Source organism: Camelus ferus, chromosome 20 (assembly GCF_009834535.1).
Source record: "Camelus ferus isolate YT-003-E chromosome 20, BCGSAC_Cfer_1.0, whole genome shotgun sequence".
In the NCBI taxonomy this organism is placed as follows: Eukaryota; Metazoa; Chordata; class Mammalia; order Artiodactyla; family Camelidae; genus Camelus; species Camelus ferus.
In genome coordinates, this window is record NC_045715.1 from 14,638,425 (window position 1) to 14,658,717 (window position 20,293).

At 43.8% G+C, this 20,293-nt stretch overlaps 1 protein-coding gene across 1 annotated transcript in view; it reads left to right on the plus strand.

Annotated features, from left to right (window-relative positions):
• The window catches only part of CDKAL1 (CDK5 regulatory subunit associated protein 1 like 1), a 721,376-nt gene that overhangs the window by 595,697 nt on the left and 105,386 nt on the right, over window positions 1–20,293 (plus strand). The window contains exon 18 of the transcript XR_004313468.1: window positions 19,836–19,988. The gene's annotated coding sequence lies outside the window, so the exon portion shown is untranslated. The remainder of the gene's footprint in view (window positions 1–19,835; window positions 19,989–20,293) is intronic.

Genomic DNA, 20,293 nt, shown 5'->3' on the forward strand with positions numbered 1-20,293 from the left:
TCTGCTTTGCGCTGTCTCCTGCCTCCTGCTCCCTTCCACATTTTTCTCCCTCACATTCCATCCTCACTTTTTTTCACCTTTTCTCTGTTTGCTTGCTCTCTACCTCTCATCTGTCCCGACTGAGGGAAAAATTGAGGAAAGGTTACTATACATAAAATATATCACACATCCTGTATGTATATGCTGTTTGCACATAAGTCAGGATTATATGTATCACTTGATTGGGTGGTATAAAGCTTCCTGCTTCCAGTTTTTCATTTTAAAATGGGTAAGTTAAATGTTTTGTATTTTTTCTCTCTCTCAAAAGCCCTCTTTCCCTTTTTGCTTTGTTGTGGGTATCTGAGTCTTTACCAGTTTATTTTTACAAGAATCAGTTTCCCTGCCACCCCCCACCTCTTCCACATTCCTGCTTCTGTCTGAGCAAGAAGGAGGAAGAGGAATGAGATGAATTGTGCTGGGGGGGGACCGGGGTGGGGAGGGAAACAGGTCCCAAAGAGTGGGTGCCCCTTCCGCTTTGCACTTTTCTCAGTTAGAGGTTGGGACAAAAAGCTTGATTTAAAACAGGAGCTTCGTTTTCCTCAACAAAAACAGAAAGCCATCTTTCTCATGACAGAGGTGTCTGCTCTCACCCAGAGTCCCATTTTTTCTCTGGGAGGGCTTGAATTGCCAGCTCAGAGCACAGTGCCGGGGTCTCCTTCCCCGAGCCACACTCTCTCTTGTCACTGCAAATGAACCAGGAAACTGTGAAGCGACAGGAACTGACAGATAGAGGCTTGATTTCTTTTGTGTGCATATGTGGGTTATGCACAAGGAATCATTATCTTTCCTTCAACTGGGGTCATTTTATTCCCTCCTTTCCTCCAGACCTATACATTTAATTATTTAGTGACTGCTGCTTTAATTAAAAAATCTTCCTTATCTTTAGAGGTTTCCTTTCAAAATTTCTAAAGATTAGGATTATCCACATCATGTCAGCTCTTTTTATGTCCGTATACTATATGGTTTCTACAGTGATATAAAAATGAATTACTGAGATCCTAGGCGCTAATCACATTCTGCATTTCTCTCCTAATAATCCCAGATTGTATTAATCATAAATGTCAGCAGCGTCTCTGGATGACTTCTTGACTTTTGACAAAAAGCCTTCATCTTGGCCCTTTAAATTCCAAGGTCAAGGAGAATGTAACATTCAGAATAATTATTAGCATTATTTTACGTTGACATTTCCTCCCTGCTTCTAGTTTAACATTCCACCCAGGCGATGAAGACGAATGTCATCTTTCGATTCACTGGAGGGAATTGCCCCAATTAAACCTGACTTAAAGGCTATTGGAAATGCTGTATTAATTTGCCGTTCTTCTTTAAAATAGAAAATATTTCATGAAGGAGAAGAATTTTCATTAAAAGCATTAAGGATTTACCATGACATGAACAAGCAATTTTGGAATTGACTTTCCTTCTTCCCAGGCTGGCATAATGAGCGCGGGGGACCTCGGCCAGGCCAGGGTCTCCCTGTCAGTGGGCGTCCTATCAGGGCAAGCCGCCTTCTTTTCCTTTTAGCTCCAAGGTCATTGTTACAGTTTCGTCACACCCAGGATGATTAGAGGTGTCTTTTAGGAATCCTGGCCTTTCCGTGTGGCGGGGCCTCCTGCCTGGACAGCCTCTTAATTATACTTCCTTTTTCTGAACCCCACCCTCCTCCACTTTAAAAAAATGTCAGGCTCGGGTTATTGGAACACGTTCCTTAAAAGTCTCTGAGGCTGTATTTGCATTATGGGGGTGGTGAGCTGCTTCCTAGAACGTAAGTACCGTGAAGATGGGGCCCTGGTCTGACTTCTCAGTGCTGTGTCTCCAGCACCTGAACCAGGGTCAGGCAGGTATTTCTGATGTGAATGAAAGGAGACCGTGAAACACAGGGTCTGAGATTGCGAGCTCTGGGATCCACTGACTGGGACTGGACCCCAGTTCTGCCATCTACTGATTTGTGTTGTCTTGTGTCTACTGCCGAGTTAACGTCATCTTTCTAAGCCTTTCTAAGGTGTCTTCATCTGTAAAATGTGTATAATAATAGTATCAACTTCATGGGGTTGTTGAGGATTAAGTGAGATAATGCTTGTAAATGGCTTAACTCTGGGCCTGGCAAATGTTTCAGTCTTCTGTGTCAGGCAGAGGTGGGTCAGGGTAATACCCCGCCCTCCTTCCTTGGATCTGTAGTCTGGCACTTGCCCCAGGATGCAGGGAACACTAACCACCCAGTTGCCTGTTGGTTTGGGGCCTCTGCTGATCTCTGTCATTCACTTGCCAAACATCTCTTGTGAAATTATAGGAATCCCTTCCCTAGAATTCTAAGGCAAAATTCCTAATCCAGTCCTGCTTGTCAGAATGGAATTCCTATTCCAGCCACCAGTCTGAGCGTCCTGCCTGGAGCGAGTTTGCATCTTGGATGCTGGTCTCTTTGACTGTATTTCTAAACCCCGCTCACCTGTGTCTCACCTCCATCAGTGCCACAGCCTCACCCTCCCTGCTGGCCTTGGCAGTGTCCCCTGTGTTTTGCCTGTGTTGACCTGCCTGATCCCTCATCTCCCGTGACTTGTGGCCTGACATGGGACATGCCCATCCCCCTGCAGTCTGGACTGCCTTTTGGTTTCATTCCCTTGTACTTGACCTTTCAGACAGCCACCTGCCACTTGGCTGGCACTCCCTAATGTCTTCACCTGCACAGAGTTCATAGTGCCTTGTCCTATGTCATGTTCGTTACAGGCCAGAACATTTCTTCCCTAATGCTAATTTCTCAAATAAACAAATATTTAGAAATATTTCAGACATGCAGAAAAAGAAAAATGCAGAGATAAAATAATAACCCACCATCAACATTTAACAAATCGAGCTGCATTGCTTCACATTTAAAAAAAAAAAAATGGAACAGTGTAGATGCCGTCAAATCCCCTTTCCAGACCCCTTGGTAGCATTTCCTTCCCTTTGTCCCTCCTTGGAGGGAAGCACTGCTGACGTTGGTCTTTTCCCTCTCATACATGTTGTTATACTTTCACTATGCATTTCTGTCCATAAACTATATACTACATTGTTCTTGTGCTAAGGTTTTATGTAATTTAAAATTGTACGTATTATGCTGATTGTATGTGTTATGGGTTGAACTTTGTCTCCCTAAATTCCTGCATTGAAGTCCTAATCCCCAGGACCTCAGAATGTGGCTTCATCTGGAAAAAGACCCATTGCAGATGTAATTCGCTGAGTTACAGTGTGGTCACACTAGTGTAGGGTGAGTCCCTGGGACTGGTGTCCTAAAAAGAATGCCCTGGGAAGAGACAGAAACACCTACAGGGGAAGATGAGGTGAAGGTGCAGGAGAGCATCTTCAGTAAGCCAAGGAACAATGAGGTACCAGGGGCTAGGAGACAGGCCTGGAGCAGATGCTTCCTCAAAGCACTCAGAAGGAACTAACCTCGCTTACCTCTTGATCTTGGACTCCCAGTCTTCAAAGCTAAATGGATCCATTTCTGTCCTTTCAGCCACCCAGTCTGTGGTGCTTTGTTACAGCAGCTTTAGCTAACTGATACAGCCTCCTTCTGCAGAGTTGCTCTCTGTGCCTCAGAAGACCGCTTTCTAGATTTAGCCCTGTTGGAGGCAGCAGCCCACTACCACCCCCATTTTAAATATCAAATGTAGAGTTAGCAGCTTTTTGAAAAGAATATAGCCTCACAACACATGCAGCTCTTGTTTACTCTTTCCAGTAAAAATCTACTGAGCACCAACTATATGCTAAGCTGGGAAGGTGGGAACCAGGGAGGGCTAGTGAGCGAGGGGGAAAGGCATTTAGGAATGGAGGGAAGTGACCTGAGGCTTTGAACAGCATGCGAACAGGGAAGGGCAGTGGATAGTGAGTTTGGTGGCTTGAGTGAGCTGCTGACATCGAGGAAAAGGGGACTATTGTATGGATGCCTCATACCCGACAGTGGCTGAGATGCCCATTCCTCTACTACAGGGCTCCCACACTTCGTCAGAATCCCCTGGAGGGCTTGCTAATACCAGATTTCTCATCCCCGCTCCCAAGGTTTCCGATTTCATAGGTCTAGGTGGGGCCCAAGGATTTGCATTTCTAACAGCTTCTCAGGTGATACCCTGCTGGTCCAGGGAACACACTTCGAGAACCATTGGTCCGTTGTATTCAGTGACTCTCATTGTAGTTTTTGTAGCTTTTTTAATGAATCAATTTTTAGCAGGGTTAAAAAATATATACATGGCATATCTTGGGTTGTGAAAGTTTTGCTCTGATTAGTCTTTTTTGTTTTTTTGGTGTTTTTTTAAGTTTCTGGTAGGGTTTGAGAAATTTCACTTTATGTTACTTAGTTTACGGTTCCCACGACATGTAGGGAGGATAGGTTCAAAGCTCACACCTGTACATATTACCTGTGCAGGTGCATAGTACCTGCACATATTACAAGTTTGGGCTGTTGTTTATTTCTCACTGGCGATCTTTTCCCCCATCTCATCTAAAGCCCCTGACGAATGACAAGTTTTCGTAAGCCTTCTTACTGCCTGTCTGAGCCTATGAGTAGTTTTTGTCAGCCTCTGTTAAGGACTGAATTGTGCCCCCTAAAATTCATATGGTGAAGCCCTAGCCCCCAGTACCTTAGAATGTTAACTGTATTTGGAAACAGCCTTTAAAGAGGTAGTTAAGGTTATATGAGGTCATAGGGGTGGGGCCCTAATCCAGTATAACTGGTGTCCTTATGAGAAGAGAGACACCAGGGATGCACACACAGAGGGGAGGCCATGCGAGGTCACAGGGAGAAGGCGGCCGCCTGCAAGCCAAGGACAGAGGCCTCTGGAGAAGCCAGATAGGCCAGTACTTTGCTCTTGGACCCCCAGCCTCCAACACTATGTGAAAACAAATTTCTCAGGAGCCACCTAGACTGCAGTATATTGCTGTGGTAGCCTAAGCAGACAGCACAGCTCTCCTTAGTGGCTGGGGTGGCTCTTCACTCTGGACTTGACTCTCCTGTCACCATCTGTTGGCTAAGGTTCTATCTCTTATCTCCGTGGGCGCTAGAAACTCATTGCTCTGCATCCAGGAACTTTGGAAACCCAGTGAAAACCCAGGGGGCTGCTTCTGCATCAGCTTAGATTCATTTCCCTGGCTTTGATTGCTGTCATTTCTGGCACCTGGCCATTTCCCATATTTTCCTTCAAGCCCCATTCTCCCTCTGTATTTGTAAAGGTTATATTTTATCCAGCATTTGGGTATCTTTGTACCTGGAGGAATTAGGTTCATGTGCCGTGCTGCCGGAAGTTCAACAGTATGTTCTTAAATCCATTGAACACTTTCTCGCATCCAATTCAATTCACGTTCCTCCAGACGATTTCCTCAAGACAGTATTATCACCCTCAGGCTACAGGTGGAAAACTAGAGGTCAGAGAGTCGGAGTGATTTTCCCAGGGTTGCAGAGCTAATAAATTGTGGAACTTGTCCCGGAATCTAACACCAGTGCCCTTTCACTCCACCTTGGCGCCCATCACAGCCTACATGTAATAAGAGCATTTCTAGAAGATGAGAGTTGTCTTCTAGTTCCCTAGGCTGTGGTGTTATTTTAGAAGCCATAGAATATGCTTGGAAACGCCCCAAGTTTCAGAAAACACTGCTAAAATCCTTCCAAGTAAAGCTGTGAGATGCTGCCTGGAACATCCACTTTTCACTGTTTCTCTTCCACGGATCTAAAAGCATTTTTTGAGAATCTGAGAAAAAAATTTTTTTTCCGTACTATCCATGCCATCAGTCCTGAGAGACAGATTTTTTCCTCCCTGTTTATGCCTGAAATTTAGCAGAAATTCTATTTTCTTCTAGTAGATTCTAGTATCAGCATCCAAAGGATTTTCCTTCTTAGCATATAATCTTGGAACCCTTGAAAGTGCATTGTGTGGGGGGGAGTGAGGAACATGGAAATATAACATCTCTATTTGGAAATAAATTTTAGGCTTAGCCTAGAAATAGATTTTAAGGTGGGCTTTCTTCTTATATCCACTGGCTTGGGTGTAAAGGAGGTCCTTTCTAGAGAGGAACTTTCCCACGTTGATGCAGCTAGCATTGGAGTTAGCTTGCTGTTTGCTGCTCTGGAATCTATCTTTGGGGTCTTTCCACCGGCCTTCATCCCTCACCCTCAGTCTGGGTCAGGTAAATTGCATAGTATCCTTCCACCAGGGAACTCCAGAAGAATCCTCTGCTTTCCTTTAGATTCTCCCGATTCCTACCCCATTTCCATTCACCTCCAGCAGTTTTTGTCATAGCGTCATGTGCCTTTCTTGCCAACACCCTTCAGCCCCTGCCTTTCCTGAAACTCATCTCCTGGCCGGTCCCCAGAGCGTGGCAGCCAATTTGCTCTTGATTCCTGTAACTGCTTTGCTTTCTCTCTTCGCACTGGCTGCTGGAGGGCCCCCGATTTGAAGAGCGCTTTGGCTCACATTTGCAACTTCTTCCTTCCCAGATAGGTGCTGCATGCTCAAGTTCCAGACTTCCGTCTCCTGTTGCCTGCCCTTCTGTAAGGCTGCTCTGATTTCTAGCCTTTTTTATTGTCAGAAAGGATTGTTAGGTTGGTGGGCAGAACGTTTCCCAGCCAAACGCTTTCTTTAATGAAGAGCAAAGGTCATTACATTTTGTTTAATTTTTAAAGTATGTTTTATTTTCATTAGGTAATACACAAACTTGTCACAGAAAACAACTTGTTAATGGGAAGTTGTTTAATAGGTAGAGTTTTGACTTTGCAAGATGAGAAAGTTCCGGAGATTGGCTGCACCACTGCATGAATATGCTTAAGACTATACTTAACTGTATACTTAAAAACAGTTAAGATGGTCAATTTATACGTATTTTACCATGATTGAAAGAAAGCCCCAGAATGACTTGTCTTAAATTTTATATATATTTTACAAGCTGTCTCAATCCTTTTAGGAACAAGGTGTCTGCAAATAAAGAAATAAGATGTCTGTATTTCCACCATTTCGTCTGTCTGGTGTTGGCTTAGAGTGTCCACCTTTGCTTCTATACACATAAGTGCTTTTTATGGACACAGAGCCATAATCACAGTGCCGTCCTCCCTCAGTATCCAGGGGGACTGGTTCCAGGAGTCCCCACAGGTACCAAAATCCGAGGATGCTCAAGTCCCTTATGTCAATGGCATAGTACGGTCGGTCCTCCCTCCGTGGATGCGAAACCCGCCGATACGGAGAGCCGACTGTATTTAAGGTGACACGGTTCTTCTTACAGGCCTTACTGTGCTGCTTCTTTGTCGACCTTTCAGTGCCTCAAAGTAACCCTGTCCAGACAGAGGTAGATGCCCAGGCTCTGAATCCTCCTTTTTGCTCTTTGGTGCCAGGATGATCACATTACAGTGGCACCCCCGTCCGTGTTCTCAGGCGCCCACTATACTGTCGATAATCATGGAAAAGGAAGTTGATGTCTTTGGAGTAATGTCCTCTAGCTCTGTTTTCTTCCAATTTATTAAATGTGAAAAAAACAAGGTCACGGTCAAAGCCCCCGGTAGAAAAGGCATTTCTCAAAAAACTGCTGGAAGCGTCATGCTGACAAGAAGTCAGGGGGTTATTATCAAAGCAACTTTGAGACGTGGGCTCTTCCAGGGAAAAAAGATGCCGCGTACACCTGCCGCGTGTCCTCTGACCGTCACCTCTGGCTGCGCTGTGTTGCTTGCTGGCCCTCGTGATGTCAGGAATCTGTTTAATTGTCTTAGGGTGCTTTAAAGCTTCTCGGAGATTCAGGTGACTATTTCAAACACCAGGATTTTTTTTTTTAATGGTTGAGGGGATAAAAAATAATCAGAAACATAACAACACTTGGATCATTTTTGAAGTGCATCTATTTTTGTTTTCTGCCTGAAACCAAAATGCTCTTGGCAAAGTCTGTCCCTGAAATGATAAATATCTTAAGTCACGGAGTCCAAAAGAAGGCAGGGGGCCCAGTGTGCTAGAAACCAAAGCGGGAAACAAATCCAAATTTGAATGTTTGACTGTGATTGCCTGGGTGAGTGAAGCCTTGGACAAAATAGAACTTTCTTCGTACGGAAGAAAAAAAACCCAGATATTTATTGCTACCCAGTTACTTGACAAGGATGCTTGGCTCTAACAGCAGCTTTGCAAAGCATGAGAAGTTACTGAGGTTTCTGCATCTCCAAACTAAATGCTCTTGGAGGTTTTTTTCTAAACACAAAACATCTAAGCACAAACATCATCTGAATAATTGCTGTGAAGGAATTTGGCTTCTCAGACGGTCTTTAAAAATCTGTTCGCTTCCCAGGCTGTTTTATTTTTTTCATTCCTTCTTCTGTGTGTTAAGGGGAGATCAGCAGAAGAGGCCACTATATTCATCATGTATTTTTATATTTACGTCTTCTCTCTTTTGCACCTATTTGGCGAATCCTTGCTTTTGTGTTTCTTCTCATTTTCTTGGCTCACTTTTTGAAAGTTCTAGTTCTTAGATGTCTTAGAACAGCCAGCCACATTTGAACCCTGAAACGAGTTTGTTAGGCATTCAGGATATGAGGGGATTGGTTTTTTTGTTTTGTTTTTGTTTTTTTAATCAATACTTCTCAATCCATTCTCTGCCCAAGGGTATTAAAGGCAGGTAGTAATGGGGGGAGAGTATAACTCCGTGGTAGAGCGTGTGCTTAACATGCGCAAGATCCTGGGTTCAATCCCTAGTACCTCTGTTTAAAAAATAAGTAAATTAATAAACCTAATTATCACCCCTCCCCGAAAAAGGATCATTTTTTTAAAAAGCAGATAATAATGGAAAATACTTACGTTGGGCCAGGCACCATTCTTAACACTTTAAATAAATTAACTCAGCCCTCCTATAGGTTCTATCCTTATCCTGCAGAGACAGAAGGAGGGGCACAGGGAGGTGAAGGAACCACCCCAGTGTTTTCTAGGTAGTGAGCGAAGAGCTGGGAGGGGCGCAGGGGCCGTCCTGGGCCAGCACATGGCGCTCCCTGAGGATGGAGCTTCCTGGGTGGTGTGCTGGGGAAGGTTTAACAACCAGTTCTCAAGCAAACAAAAAAAAAAGTCCTCATTGGTAACAGCCTTCGCCGATTTCCGTGGCTCAGTACTCTCACTGGCCCATTTCAGGCTGCTAGTCGGAACTCAGCTGGCTCCCGATCTTCCTGAAAATGGAAATCATCGGCTTTCCTGAGCCAGTACCAGGCAGCTCCAGCACATCCTCTCCATATTTCCTTCAGCATCAAGGGATGGACAGTCTGTGCGCGAGGTTCCACCACCTTGGCACACTTTCCCGAGACTGACTGTCTAGGGAGGTTTTCCAGGGAGAGCCGGCTGCCTCTGTGCCTGCCTCCCATCTCCTCAGCCCACTCCTGACTTCTGGCTTCCCTTTGTGGCTGGGCAGCGCTGTGCCTGGGAGTCAGGACCAGGCCAGCGAGTCCCGCTCACAGGGCAGGTAGCAGCTTGCTTAGGCCAGCAAACACACAGGAAAGCAAAGGGGACCTTTTTGGCAGAAGGGTGAGGATGGAAGGGCTGAGTTGCTAAGGGGAGGAGATGACAGCCGTCCAGAGGTGATGGAGAAGTGGCCCACCATCAGGACTCCATCCTCGTTCCCTAGGCGAGGACCTGGGCTCGAGGGCATCATGGCCTGTACTAAGAGAGCTAGTTAGTTTATGGCAGATCCTGGTCTCTTGCGAAAAGGAAATTTATTTTAAGACTATTAATAGGGACGTGCATGAATACCTCCACCCCCCAGGGTGACTTTCATTGATGTCGGATCTTAGGTCACAGGAGATACACTGGCGTCGATCTGTCGGAGACACAGCAGGAGGGGATGGTGGGCCTGGTTCACCGAGGGAGGATGGCGTGGCTTGACCACTTTCCACTCTCAGTTAAGGCTCTCACTTTGGTTCTCTGGGGACTGGCCCTGTGGCGTCCACACTGTGTCTCAGCACAGCTTTCCGCAAGCCCCCTGACTGGGCCTGGGCTTTGCTTGATGTCCACGGGAGCCTTGGAAATAGCTTAAATCCACACAGACGGAATCAGCCCGTGAGTTTTCCAGGGGTGGAGAATGGGGAGATGTGCTTGTGGCGGCTTCTTTTGAGTTTGTTCAACCCAGAAAGGGAAGTTGGGGTGAAATGCACAAGAGAACCAGAGTAGGCTTTTTATTTTAATTTTTGATGTATCTGTTTTTTGGTGGGGAGGGGGTTGTTTGTGCTGCTAAGGAGAAATCTCGCTTGTGATCTATTGTCAACTGCTTTTTGGTTGTCACCGTATACCACTTAAGGGACCGCATTTCAACTCTACTTTCTGGATTCCAGCCTTGATTTCCACTGAGAGAAGAACATTCGGTTTCCTATGACATGACGGGAAAGAGCTGCTCTGAGACTGAGAGCGGGGCGGGTGGGGCCTCACCTGCGGTGCGGGCCGGCAAGGCAGGAAATGGCACCCTTCATCATTACGTTCGTGTCTGTGCTCGGTTCCACCCCAGTGGCCGGGCACCTTCATCATTGCTGCTGAGGCTGGACGGGCTGGTTACACGTCTCCCTGTTTCCAGAGGGTTCTCTTTGAGCTCCAGACAGAATGATTAATGGCCCTTTAGGTCCACCCTAACAGACTGAGGAGACAACTATACCTCATTCTTGGGGAAACAAGCCCCAGGACATACATTATCGAGGAAAACTGAGATGGCCAACGAGCTATTTCATTAGGTATTTATCAGCTCTAGCCTTTATTGTAGGACTTTATTCAGTTTTTATATACATATTTGTATGAATATTTAAAATATACAGACATGTGTAGTATCTATACACACTATTAAAAACCAGAAGAAAGCACTAAATACTAGAATATTATTCAGGAATTGCTTTTCTTACATTCTTTTTCTTATTACAAAGGATGGAGACGACTTAGATAAAAGGAGGTTTAAATGAAAAAGAAACTAAAAATAATCTATTTTTAAAATCACACAAATATACCGCTATTAACAATTTGCTATATTTCTTTCCAGTTCTTTGTCGATGCACACAGAAACGTTTCTTGAAACAATGAGGAAACAGTGTTATAATTGCTTTTTTAATCTTAATATATTATAAGGACTAAACAGGATACATTATAAAAAAGTTTTAACACTACCTAATAGTATCCACTAAATAAAAGTTCGCTGTTACAATTATTATTTTCTTCCTGTATAAATATTATTACCTATTTTATTTCTAGTTATAAACAATCCTATAATGAAAATTTCATGGACAGATTTGTACACACAACCGTTATTATTTCTTTAATATGGTTCCTTGGAGGAGAATTGCTGGGTTGAAGGATATTCACTTACTTATTAAGCAGCTCTTTACTGAGTGTTTACAGTTTGCCAGCAACTGTCTTAGGAACCAGAAATAACAACCAGAATAACAAGACACACTTGGTACCTGCTCTGGTGGAACTTACACTCCAGGGAGAAAGGAAAAATAATTAAACAGTTACAGGAAATTCTAAGAAAAGCAAATTCAAATGATCAATAAAAATAGAAAAATGCTCAGCCTCCCCAGCGGGGAGGGAAATGCAAATTAAAATATCAAGGAGATGCCACTTTTACACCTATTTGATTGACAGAACTAGCAAACACCAAAAGCTGGCCAGGATGTAGAAGAGGTGGGTGCTCATGGATTCATACTGCTGGCTGAAATCTGAATTATGATGACAGCCTTTTAGGAGAGTAATCTGGCCACACCTATAAAAGAAATAATAAAATGCATGTATACTTTAACTCAGCACTCTAGGGAATTTATCCCACGGAAATAATATTTAAGAGCATACACTTGGAGGGGATCAGAATACGCCACCCCAAAATATGCCACTTCAGCAAATAGATTATTTTGAACTGGAGGAGTCATAGGGAGAATTCTCTGCCAAAAGCAGGGTACAAATTTCCATTTGTAAAGATATCCCCCCTCCCCTCTCATAGCAGGAAGAAGAGAGGGCTGGGGGCAGCACTGACGTGAGTCTGTGTAAACAAACCTCACTAAAATGACCCTTACCTTCCATTAGTTTCCCCCATACATTTTCTGTCCCACAGTTGACCAGCCCTAGAAAGCCCAAACCCCTTTTCTTCTGTCTTGTCAATTCTCCATACTTGGTCACCCTTTGTTAAAATGGTGTTTAAAGACCTCAGACCTAACCACTTCTTCAGGCTTTCACTTCTTTACTGTGTAAGAAAATTCTCTCCAGTTAAGCTGTCTTTGTCAAGTTCATTCAGTCCTCAGGAGCTGAAGATCAGAGATCAGAGGAAACAGTTTTTACCCTCTCCCCTGCACACTGAACAGTGTTGCATCTTTGCTCATAGTGGCAAAAAAACTGGAAACCGATCAAAAGAGGAGTTATGGTGTAATCACTCCATGGGGATTTTTATGCATTTGCTGTTTCTTGCAAGCTATCCCATATATGTGATATTTTACGTATATACATACATATATATATATAAAGAAATTAGGAAAAATTAGATTTAGGAATATCCATGATACAGTATTAAACCAAAAAAAAAGGAGAAAGGAAAAAATAGTTTCAGAGTAAGAAAAAGGTATGCTTCTCTTTGAGTGAAAAGCAAGCCAACAAACTCAAATATGTGTATAAGCCTGTATACTTATATGGGATCCAGGCGAAATGTGTTTACAGATACCTAGCATCATATTAATACTGATTTCTGTGGGGAGATGGGATTGGGTAGATGGCTAGCTTTTTTCTTTTACAGCTTATTTTTTCAAAGGGTTCTGGGCTGGCTGGCTGGCTTGTTTGTTTGTTTAATGGAGGTACTAGGGATTGAACGCAGGACCTCGTGCGTGCTAAGTACGTGCTCTACCACTGAGCCGTACCCTCCCCCATCTTTATACCTTGTTTTGTATTACTTCTGTAAAGTATCAAAGAGAATTTTAACAATTAGCAGTTTTATAACTGACAAAATACTGCAGAGAAGATTGAGAGTGTTCTGGGAGCTCACAGCAGAAGCACCCAGCACTCCTTCTCGAACTATGATTTGTATTATCCGTCTGAAGGGTGAGATACAGGCCAAATGCTTGTCCAGGAATCAAGAGGCCGTGACTGGGTGTCAGTAATAAGTTGTGGCCATGATCGCTGGTTATTGCTTTTAGACTATGAGATGCTGCTCTCCTGCCTAGATGCATTGCTTGGGCTCCCTGGAGTTAATTGAAGAATTTTAACTGGGACACAGAATTTAAAATAGGTTATCTGTCGTGAGGAAGAAGAGTTAGCTTTCAGCTCTGGGGCGTTCCCCTCTCTGGCTCTCAAGCTTTTCATCCATGTGGTGGGTATTTTCTTTTTACTCTCCGCATAAGGTGGTCAGCAGGACCCCACGAGGTAACATAGATGAAAATGCTCAGCACAAAAGCTGTCACAAGGTAAATCCTCACAATGTGTTCTTTGATCTCTCAGAGCCGCCCTAAAGAACAGAGGAGGAGCAGATGGGAGGGTGCTTTGGAAGGTGTAGGGTGTGGTACCCAGGGGAGGCAATCAAAGGCAGCAGGAGAGCCAGCGTTAGAGCCCGAGGGCCTGGGCGGCCACCTCATTTCTCAGATGTGCTCTTTGCACACTTTCACTGCCAAAAGTTTAACCAAGTTCAAGGAATGGGTGACCAGGCTAATGGCCAGGAGAATGAGGAACTGGGTAAAGTTAGTGCTCCAAAGAAATGTCTGGCACAGAGTCCTGATTTCCGGAACTTTCCAGTGCTGGCAGGTGTGAGATTGTGCAGTCACCGAGAGCCTTGCCAAGGAGATCCGATGCTAACTGCTGAGCACAGAGGGGAAAGTCCCTTGGTGGGTTGTGTGTGTGCTTCGAAGGGCAAGTCACAGAAGAGGCTAAAACAAGTATCAGGTCCAAAAACACTCTGCAGGCACTGAGACTTGGCCAGTTACAGAGTCAGAGTGTTTTGACCAGCTCCTAAGTGTGGGGCAAAGCGAGGAGACGGCGCTTGTCCCCTAGCATCCTTTCATGATGTTCTGTGTGTACCAAGTGTCTCCGAGCACAAGGGAAAAATATTTGAAAAGACAAGAAAAGGGGGAGAAGTACTGGTTTATATTTGTGAAACTGAAGCCTTCACATATCATCTCCCCCTCCCCTCCCCACCCCTGTATCCACCCAAAACGCGGTAGGCATCCCAGCCTTGTTTCAGATCCAGGTTTAATCGTGCTGCACGATTTCTTCGTTGACAGCTTTGACCTTGAGGGAGAAATCTGCTTCCAAACTATTCCCAGTCCTAATCCTTCTAAGAGAGGAAATGGAGCTACTGTGATGGTTGGATGCACCCACGTGTACCCTGGCTGGGGGAGGGGAAGGAGACGAGGGCAGCCTTGAGTCTGCCAGTAGGTCAAGGTCAGATGGCAAAGGGCAGAGGATGAGAGTGTGACTAAAACACGTATACCTTGGCTTTGAGTTCTGAGGTGAGAGTATTTCCTGGTTAGCCTCCTTTCTTACCCCTCTCTAACCTGCCCCTTTCTGGCTTGATGACCTTCCTATCTTAGTATAAGTCATGGCGGAAATCCTGTGAAACAGCTGAGCTCAGGCAAATCCCCCTCCTGTTCTGGCATCCTGCAGTCAGCAGGGGTAGCCGTAGACGCTGTTAACTAGTTACTAACACTAATTATCTGTTTAGAGCTGGTTGTGTCTGTTGGCCACAGACACACAAAGGCTTTGGTATAAAAACGGCAGCCACAGATCACAGCTCAGTAGAATCCTGGGTTTATATGAACAAATATTCAGAAAAATTGAAGATACTTTGTATTCAATGGCTTTAAAAAAAAAATCAGTCACAAAATGGCTCTTGGTATTTTGAGGGGGATGGTGGGCCTGGTTCCGCTGGTGTTTCTGAGGACAGGTAGCTTTCCTTTTCTCATACGTCAGATGAGGAGGCTGAATTAGAAGATTGCTATGGTTTCCCTTCTTTAAAAAAAAAAATTATATGATTCCACAACTCTTCTGCCTCAGGCAACCATTTGGGATGACCAGATTGACAAATATTTGGGACATACTTATTCTAGAAAACCATTCATTGTTCAACCATTGTTTAAATTCAGATTTAACTGGGTGTTCTGTGTTGTATCTGGCAACCCTACAGCAGTTAAATTTTGGTTGGGAGGAGAGAGACCCTGGTTCCCCTTGCCCGGGCAGCAGGCAGGACCAGTCAAAAGTGCCTGTGAGATATGGCTCCTTCCCACCGGCCCGGCCTGGAGACCCCGCTGTCCCTCGGCTCTTTTCTCATCAGGGACGTAACAAACTAAACTCTCTCCAGATCTTTCTAGGCAGGAGAGCTCAAACTTATATTTCATATGGCCACATTTCCAATCAGTATTTAAAGAAAAAAACTCCCTTTCGCTACAAGGAGACAATTTTTTTTCTATCTCCATGGAAATAAGTTCTAACACATATTTTCTGCAGGTCCTCCTCAGCAGAAAATCTTGGACATCGTATGCATTGGACTAGAAGTCGTTTTGTTAGTGTGACATGAACAGCACTTCAGGGAAAACAGGAGTCCTCTGAATTCGGAAGTAGAATTTGCCTTCTTTTCTTTTTCCTTTTTTTTTTTTTTTTTTAAATGGAGGTACTGGGGATTGAACCCAGGACCCCCTGCATGCTAAGCATGTGCTCTACCACTGAGCTACACCACTTCTTCCAAGAATTTGCCTTCAGAAGAAAAGTGGGAAGAGATTTACATCTGTGTAGCATTTGTTAGCTTATAAAATTTTTTCTTATCTTGTTTGAGTTAATTTTTTACAAATAACCCAATTAAAGGGGTATTGTGTTAGTTCCGTTTTATAGGTAAGGAATTTGGCTTAGAAATGTTACATTTCTTACCCACATCGCCCAGCAAGTCAATGGAAGATGGGGCTCGAACCCAGTTCTTTGACCACAGCTACATTGCTCCCTTCACTCTGCTGCCCTGCCCTGTAAGGACTTTTTTTCTAGAAGAGTCCCATATTTCAAGGGTCTCCATGGGGTCTAGAAAGAAAGTTCCAATGCTTTTTGCTGCTTTTTGCAGAATGGTAACATGCCAGTCTCTACTCAGGCCCCTTTTTGCTTCCTTACTCTTCTGGGCTTCTCCAGCAAGCCTTAGAGCTGGCCGTCAGAACCAGCCAGTCTGATTAGCATTATTTCAACAGATGAGGAAACTGTGGCTCAGATTGTTGAAATCAGACCAGGCAAGCCTCTGCTCACTTCCTCTCCCTGCAGTGATCAAACTGTGCTCAGCTCAGGAAATACTCAGAAAAGCTCGGATTCAGAGTAGGTGAGAAACAGCCCACACATTCCCTAGAGATGGCTTTAAAAAACCAACACTCTCCTCTTTCTCATTTCTTTTGCTGATATGGGAACACACCCTGTGTGTGTTTGATGACTGGTAATACCTTAATTGCCATTAGTCAAATCCACTTCTGCTGTCTCTGGATGGATAGGGTAGGCTGGGTTCCAGGCGTTGTTTATGCCAGGAAACTAGAAAATTGACCAGGACTCTTATACAAGCTTCACCATGCTGCTCTGAAAACAGATCTGCTTGTGTTAGGGCTTTGAGTACGAAATAGCCTTGTTTTCTTTTACAGGAATCGTCTAAAACGTTTTCCTGTTGTATTTGAAAGGATGCTACTGATTTTATAGATTAATTAATTAGTTACTTCAGCTCCTGGAAAATAAATCACATGCCTCATTCTCCCTGTGTATAACATTTGTATTTACTCGTTTGTATGTTTTATATATTTACATATTTTTGATCACTTGTGAGGAAGAGGAATAAAAGCTTACTGAAACCGCATTGGACAAATGACTTTCAGAAAATACACACTAGCTGAGATTATGGGTGACTTTTTAGTTTCTTCTTTTACTCTCATGAATATAAAACCCCTTAAAAATTTTTTTTAATTGTAACAGAAAGGAAAACCTTCATTGCCCAAACCTACATCTAAAAACTGATCTTGCCAACTGCCTCGCAGTCTCATTTCTTTGTAGCTGTTGACAAACAACACATATTAACATAATTGAGATAATTAAGGGCAGTGCCAGGTACTGTTACCCGACAGGCTTCTGCGGTGCCGGGACTGCCAATTTCCGCTCCCTTCTAACAGCCTGGAGGTGTGGAGATTAACACCTACAAAGTGTGGTGGCCTGAATATTGATGAGGGGAGAGAGACCGGCTGCTTCCTTTGATTAAAACATTAGAAGAATAATTATTACAATAGTGAAATGGCTTCAGCCTTCTGTTAAATTTTTTTTTTTCTTTTACTTCTCCAGTTTACTCTGTAGCCCTGAAACGTTTTTTTGGGCTTTTTTTTCCCCCTCCATATGGCAGATCACAGTCATTGAAAATCTTATACTTCAAGTTGAGAACATTTTGTATGGATTGAGTTAGTGGTTCCCCAAGACAAGCTAATTTTCATTGTTGCTGAGGAGAGGAAAATATTACTTCTGGAGAGCCAGCAGGCATTTTATTAAACAGTTGTACCAGCTGGAAACAAATTATTGCCTTTATTTGAAACTACCATTTGTAGATGTCGGATGCTTTCACGTCGGTGGGAATTAAGTGATGGGACCAGCTAGGGTTCTCGTGTTGGCGGACTGCTTAGCAGGCCGACCTAGACTCAAATCGTGACCAATGTTGAGGCTATTGGCTGCTGATTTTACAACAAGGCTATGATTGCTTTTAACTTAGGTACTGATTCCACTGTCACTCTTTTCTCTGTGTAAGGCTCTGGAAATATTTAAGGTCTAGAGGAAAGAAGATATGCACACTGGGCAGAATCCCAATGCAGTATTAATGCACTCCTTTTTCAGTTGTGATTTCTACAAAATTATCGCATATATACTATTACGGCAGCCTCTGGGTCCCCTCTCTGGTATGAGATAAGAGACAACCACCGCGTTTTTGCAAAGGACAAAGAAATGCTGGCATTACTTCTAAAGGTCTTGTGATCCAGAACGTGGTTCTGTTTGGGAAAAGAAAAAAAGGCACGCTCTGCCAAAAGTAGCACACGCCACATTATCAGTGAATATCTCCATTCTGTATTTTTAGTGGGCAAATAAAATCTATCAGGACAGCATGATTTAGAAGGGTGGAGAGAGACTCATAATTTCCAGGGCAGGGAAAAGGCTACTCTGGTGCATTTTTGGTGGAACTGATGTGTTTTGGCAGTAACTTCCAGCTTCCTTTTTTTTTTTTCATCTATGCATAGTCTTTTTTTTTTTTTTTTTTTTTGTAATGGAAAAATACAGCACAAGACCCTGAGAGTTGAGAAGTGACTGCTGAGAACACTGCCTGTTGCTTTTTTACTAGAATTTGTTTTCTGCTGCCTTCTTGCTGGATACCTGTTTATTTAAAAAAAAAAAAAAATTAAGTGCTTTCCTGTCAAAAACTTAATTGAATTGGGCTTATTCAAATCCTGAGGGAAAAGTGCCTTTTGGTCATTTCATCCCTTCAAAATCTGCTATGCCTTTTGACCTAATTGATTAAAACAAAAAAGCCCTCTGTGTAATTGTACGAGTTGGGAACCCAGATAATTTCCTCACCCAAATCATCCTCCTCCGTCCTCCCCCAGAGTTTCCCATTCCCTTGTAGTTTCTCGGGGGAGCTAGAAGTCAACCTTGGACAAACCAGCGCTTTTTTGAAGATGGTGAAAATGACACCAAGTTAGAATATCGTTCTAGATTAAGTGGGTGCAGGAATAGAGAGGCTGTGCACGGTAGGTTAGCCACATAGAACCCCGTGTCTGTGGCTCTGAAGGGGTGTTCTCGCTGTTCTGAGCAGAGTAAGAGGATGGAGGCGAGTTTGGTAGCATTACCTTAATTCTTTCTCTGTGAAACATGAGCCCCTGGTGAAAGTATGTGACCACCTCCAACTCCATTTAATCTGGCAGGTTGGTTGGTCCTGTGGGAAGATTCCCCTCCACCTGCAGTTTCTCCTCCTCTCCAAACAGTGCTTCACTATAAAACCACAGGAGATGCTTCTTGCCTGTTCTGCATTCAAGAGAGGAACTGAGATCAGGTCCGTGTGGTGGGCCTTGTGTGAGGTCTTGGTACTTGGAGATGCGGAATTGCAGCTCAGTATCCACGGACATACATCTCTGTGTGTGCGTGCCTCTGAAGTTTAACCCCCCAAAATACCATAAAAATTAAGTACCTGCATTCATTTCCGGTGCTGCTGTAACAAATTATCATATACTAGTGACCTGAAACAACAGAAACTTTCTCTCTCCCAGTTCTGAGGCTAAAAGCCCAAAAGCAAGATGTCAACAGGGCTTTACTCTCTCTGAACGCTCTAGGGGAGAGTGTGTTCCATGCCTCTTCCAGCTTCTCATGACTGTTGGCCTCCCCTGGCTTGTAGCTGCATCTTTCTCTTCTCTGCCTTCATCTTCACATCACCTTTTCCTCTGTGTGTCTCTATTAAGGATACTTGTCATTGGATTGAGGACCTACCTGAATAACCTACGATGCTTTCTTCATCTCAAGATTCTAACTTCATTACATTTGCAAAGACCTTTTTTCCAAATAAAATCACTTTCACAAGTTCTGGGGATTAGGATGTGTGCATATCTTTTAGGGGGCCACCATCTAGCCCTCTACAGTCCCCAAAGCCGATTGTTTGCACATAGGAAAATGTTTAGAAATAGGTGCAATATTATAAATTGGTTGATTGATTTTCATAAATGTATTTTTCTTTTTATATGCCTTAATTTATTCCAAAAAGATTTTAAGGTAGATGTGTAAGATTATACATTGTTTAGGAAGAGAAATGACTTTTATTCTAAACTGGTAATGTTCTTGCAGGTACACTCTGGTCTCTGGAAATTGCAAGCCTTTCTCAGGTGCCTCCAAGCACAAGGAGCCCTCATTCACAAAAGGAGAGAGAGGCTATTTCTCCAACTGTCTTGCCCACATTCTGCCAAGGACCATGTCCTGCCCACTTTGCTGCGTCTCCTGGTAAGTTTCTCCCACAAGCTCTTTCAAAGGCAATGATTCTCTACCTTCTTGCAATAGGAGACACTCATTTACTATTTGTTGACTCATCCTTCTTAAAGGAGGGTAAGGGGGAGAATGTCCTCAGCATCCCAGAATACTCCCTGGTGAGCTGGCCAAAGATGAAGATGCAGAGGACCTCAACTGACTAGCATGCATTTCTTTGGCATGCAGCCCACAGACTCATGTGAGACCTGGGGACGGGGCTGTAAAATGAGAACCATACTCCCTTCTTCCACATGCTTCCTGAGGCTCACGTGCCGTTACTC